The sequence below is a fragment of the Oncorhynchus keta genome, chromosome 10 (genome assembly GCF_023373465.1).
Source record: "Oncorhynchus keta strain PuntledgeMale-10-30-2019 chromosome 10, Oket_V2, whole genome shotgun sequence".
Classification (NCBI taxonomy): domain Eukaryota; kingdom Metazoa; phylum Chordata; class Actinopteri; order Salmoniformes; family Salmonidae; genus Oncorhynchus; species Oncorhynchus keta.
In genome coordinates this window covers 75,020,550-75,026,549 of record NC_068430.1, presented here as the reverse complement: position 1 = coordinate 75,026,549, position 6,000 = coordinate 75,020,550, and positions in this window count along the sequence as shown.

Here is a 6,000-nt window from a genome sequence, read left to right as displayed (position 1 = left end):
ACAGGTACATTACTACTCCACACTGAACTACAGCCAGAGGACAGGTACATTACTACTCCACACTGAACTACAGCCAGAGGACAGGTACATTACTACTCCACACTGAACTACAACCAGAGGACAGGTACATTACTACTCCACACTGAACTACAGCCAGAGGACAGGTACATTACTACTCCACACTGAACTACAACCAGAGGACAGGTACATTACTACTCCACACTGAACTACAGCCAGAGGACAGGTACATTACTACTCCACACTGAACTACAACCAGAGGACAGGTACATTACTACTCCACACTGAACTACAGCCAGAGGACAGGTACATTACTACTCCACACTGAACTACAGCCAGAGGACAGGTACATTACTACTCCACACTGAACTACAGCCAGAGGACAGGTACATTACTACTCCACACTGAACTACAACCAGAGGACAGGATTACTACAGGTACATTACAGTTCTACTCCACACTGAACTACAGCCAGAGGACAGGTACATTACTACTCCACACTGAACTACAGCCAGACAGGTACAGGTACATTACTACAGTCTCCACACTGAACTACAACCAGAGGACAGGTACATTACTACTCCATACTGAACTACAGCCAGAGGACAGGTACATTACTACTCCACACTGAACTACAACCAGAGGACAGGTACATTACTACTCCACACTGAACTACAGCCAGAGGACAGGTACATTACTACTCCACACTTAACTACAGCCAGACGACAGGTACATTACTACTCCACACTGAACTACAGCCAGAGGACAGGTACATTACTACTCCATACTGAACCACAGCCAGAGGACAGGTACATTACTACTCCATACTGAACCACAACCAGAGGACAGGTACATTACTACTCCACACTGAACTACAGCCAGAGGACAGGTACATTACTACTACACACTGAACTACAGCCTGAGGACAGGTACATTACTACTCGACACTGAACTACAGCCAGAGGACAGGTACATTACTACTCCACACTGAACTACAGCCAGAGGACAGGTACATTACTACTCCACACTGAACTACAGCCAGAGGACAGGTACATTACTACTCCACACTGAACTACAGCCAGAGGACAGGTACATTACGGGCACATTGTTGTTTTGCAGTTCTCATATATTACTCATATGGTCAGCATGTATTTGTTGCAGGAGAAATCTACGAAAAGCTATTACTGATGCCAGTACAGGCATTGTGAAAAACACTCAGCGGGGTACACTAAGTGAGGTACAGTCTAAGCATGGTACACTAAGTGAGGTACACTCTAAGCATGGTACACTAAGTGAGGTACACTAAGCATGGTACACTAAGTGAGGTACACTCTAAGCATGGTACACTAAGTGAGGTACACTCTAAGCATGGTACACTAAGTGAGGTACACTCTAAGCATGGTACACTAAGTGAGGTACACTCTAAGCATGGTACACTAAGTGAGGTACACTCTAAGCATGGTACACTAAGTGAGGTACACTCTAAGCATGGTACACTAAGTGAGGTACACTATAAGCATGGTACACTAAGTGAGGTACACTCTAAGCATGGTACACTAAGTGAGGTACACTCTAAGCGGGGTACACTAAGTGAGGTACACTCTAAGCATGGTACACTAAGTGAGGTACACTCTAAGCATGGTACACTAAGTGAGGTACACTCTAAGCACTAAGTGAGGTACACTGGGTACACTAAGTGAGGTACACTCTAAGCACTGGAGGTACACTACACTAAGTGAGGTACACTATAAGCATGGTACACTAAGTGAGGTACACTCTAAGCACTAAGGAGGTACACTAAGTGAGGTACACTCTAAGCATGGTACACTAAGTGAGGTACACTCTAAGCATGGTACACTAAGTGAGGTACACTCTAAGCGGGGTACACTAAGTGAGGTACACTCTAAGCGGGTACACTAAGTGAGGTACACTCTAAGCATGGTACACTAAGTGAGGTACACTCTAAGCTACACTAAGTGAGGTATGTGAGGTACACTATAAGCAGGTACACTAAGTGAGGTACATGGTACACTAAGTGAGGTACACTCTAAGCATGGTACACTAAGTGAGGTACACTCTAAGCATGGTACACTAAGTGAGGTACACTACACACTAAGTGAGGTACACTATAAGCATGGTACACTAAGTGAGGTACACTATAAGCATGGTACACTAAGTGAGGTACACTATAAGCATGGTACACTAAGTGAGGTACACTAAGCATGGTACACTAAGTGAGGTACACTCTAAGCATGGTACACTAAGTGAGGTACACTCTAAGCATGGTACACTAAGTGAGGTACACTCTAAGCATGGTACACTAAGTGAGGTACACTATAAGCATGGTACACTAAGTGAGGTACACTATAAGCATGGTACACTAAGTGAGGTACACTCTAAGCATGGTACACTAAGTGAGGTACACTCTAAGCGGGGTACACTAAGTGAGGTACACTCTAAGCATGGTACTCTAAGCGGGGTACACTAAGTGAGGTACACTCTAAGCGGGGTACACTAAGTGAGGTACACTCTAAGCATGGTACACTAAGTGAGGTACACTATAAGCATGGTACACTAAGTGAGGTACACTCTAAGCGGGGTACACTAAGTGAGGTACACTCTAAGCATGGTACACTAAGTGAGGTACACTCTAAGCATGGTACACTAAGTGAGGTACACTCTAAGCATGGTACACTAAGTGAGGTACACTCTAAGCATGGTACACTAAGTGAGGTACACTCTAAGCATGGTACACTAAGTGAGGTACACTCTAAGCGGGGTACACTAAGTGAGGTACACTCTAAGCATGGTACTCTAAGCGGGGTACACTAAGTGAGGTACACTCTAAGCATGGTACACTAAGTGAGGTACACTCTAAGCGGGGTACACTAAGTGAGGTACACTAAGTGAGGTACACTCTAAGCATGGTACACTAAGTGAGGTACACTCTAAGCATGGTACACTAAGTGAGGTACACTCTAAGCATGGTACACTAAGTGAGGTACACTATAAGCATGGTACACTAAGTGAGGTACTAAGCATGGTACTCTAAGCATGGTACACTAAGAGGTACACTCTAAGCATGGTACACTAAGTGAGGTACACTCTAAGCATGGTACACTAAGTGAGGTACACTATAAGCATGGTACACTAAGTGAGGTACATGGTACACTAAGTGAGGTACACTATAAGCATGGTACACTAAGTGAGGTACACTATAAGCATGGTACACTAAGTGAGGTACACTCTGGTACACTAAGTGAGGTACACTATAAGGGTACACTAAGTGAGGTACACTCTAAGCATGGTACACTAAGTGAGGTACACTCTAAGCATGGTACACTAAGTGAGGTACACTCTAAGCATGGTACACTAAGTGAGGTACACTATAAGCATGGTACACTAAGTGAGGTACACTAAGCATGGTACACTAAGTGAGGTACACTCTAAGCATGGTACACTAAGTGAGGTACACTCTAAGCGGGGTACACTAAGTGAGGTACACTCTAAGCATGGTACACTAAGTGAGGTACACTATAAGCATGGTACACTAAGTGAGGTACACTCTAAGCATGGTACACTAAGTGAGGTACACTCTAAGCATGGTACACTAAGTGAGGTACACTCTAAGCATGGTACACTAAGTGAGGTACACTATAAGCATGGTACACTAAGTGAGGTACACTCTAAGCATGGTACACTAAGTGAGGTACACTCTAAGCATGGTACACTAAGTGAGGTACACTCTAAGCATGGTACACTAAGTGAGGTACACTCTAAGCATACTCTAAGCGGGGTACACTAAGTGAGGTACACTCTAAGCATGGTACACTAAGTGAGGTACACTCTAAGCATGGTACACTAAGTGAGGTACAGTCTAAGCATGGGTACACTAAGTGAGGTACACTCTAAGCATGGTACACTAAGTGAGGTACACTCTAAGCATGGTACACTAAGTGAGGTACACTCTAAGCATGGTACACTAAGTGAGGTACACTCTAAGCACACTAAGTGAGGTACACTAAGTGAGGTACACTCTACACTATGAGGTACACTCTAAGCATGGTACACTAAGTGAGGTACATGGTACACTAAGTGAGGTACACTCTAAGCATGGTACACTAAGTGAGGTACACTCTAAGCATGGTACACTAAGTGAGGTACACTCTAAGCATGGTACACTAAGTGAGGTACACTCTAAGCATGGTACACTACACTAAAGCATGGTACACTAAGAGGTACACTCTAAGCATGGTACACTAAGTGAGGTACACTCTAAGCATGGTACACTAAGTGAGGTACACTCTAAGCATGGTACACTAAGTGAGGTACACTCTAAGCACACTGGTACACACTAAGTGAGGTACACTCTAAGCATGGTACACTAAGTGAGGTACACTATAAGCATGGTACACTAAGTGAGGTACACTCTAAGCATGGTACACTAAGTGAGGTACACTATAAGCATGGTACACTAAGTGAGGTACACTATAAGCATGGTACACTAAGTGAGGTACACTATAAGCATGGTACACTAAGTGAGGTACACTATAAGCATGGTACACTAAGTGAGGTACACTATAAGCATGGTACACTAAGTGAGGTACACTATAAGCATGGTACACTAAGTGAGGTACACTATAAGCATGGTACACTAAGTGAGGTACACTAAGTGAACACTCTAAGCATGGTACACTAAGTGAGGTACACTATAAGCATGGTACACTAAGTGAGGTACACTATAAGCATGGTACACTAAGTGAGGTACACTCTAAGCATGGTACACTAAGTGAGGTACACTATAAGCATGGTACACTAAGTGAGGTACACTATAAGCATGGTACACTAAGTGAGGTACACTATAAGCATGGTACACTAAGTGAGGTACACTATAAGCATGGTACACTAAGTGAGGTACACTATAAGCATGGTACACTAAGTGAGGTACACTCTAAGCATGGTACACTAAGTGAGGTACACTCTAAGCGGGGTACACTAAGTGAGGTACACTATAAGCGGGGTACACTAAGTGAGGTACACTCTAAGCATGGTACACTAAGTGGGTACACTAAGGTACACTAAGAGGTACACTCTAAGCATGGTACACTAAGTGAGGTACACTCTAAGCATGGTACACTAAGTGAGGTACACTCTAAGCATGGGGTACACTAAGTGAGGTACACTCTAAGCATGGTACACTAAGTGAGGTACACTCTAAGCGGGGTACACTAAGTGAGGTACACTCTAAGCGGGGTACACTAAGTGAGGTACACTCTAAGCGGGGTACACTAAGTGAGGTACACTCTAAGCGGGGTACACTAAGTGAGGTACACTCTAAGCGGGGTACTCTAAGCGGGGTACACTAAGTGAGGTACACTCTAAGCGGGGTACACTAAGTGAGGTACACTCTAAGCGGGGTACACTAAGTGAGGTACACTCTAAGCGGGATACACTAAGTGAGGTACACTCTAAGCGGGGTACACTAAGTGAGGTACACTCTAAGCGGGGTACACTAAGTGAGGTACACTCTAAGCGGGGTACACTAAGTGAGGTACACTCTAAGCGGGGTACACTCTAAGCGGGGTACACTCTAAGCGGGGTACACTCTAAGCGGGGTACACTCTAAGCATGGTACACTAAGTGAGGTACACTCTAAGCGGGGTACACTCTTAGAAAAGAGTGTTCCAAAAGCGTTCTTCGGCTGTCCCCATATAACCCTTCTGGGTTCCATGTCGAAACCCTCTGTGGAAAGGGTTATACCTGGAACCAAAAAGGGTTATACATGGAACCAAAAAGGGTTATACCTGGAACCAGAAAGGGTTATACCTGGAACCAGAAAGGGTTATACCTGGAACCAGAATGGGTTATACCTGGAACCAGAATGGGTTATACCTGGAACCAGAAAGGGTTATACCTGGAACCAGAATGGGTTATACCTGGAACCAGAAAGGGTTATACCTGGAACCAAAAAGGGTTATACCT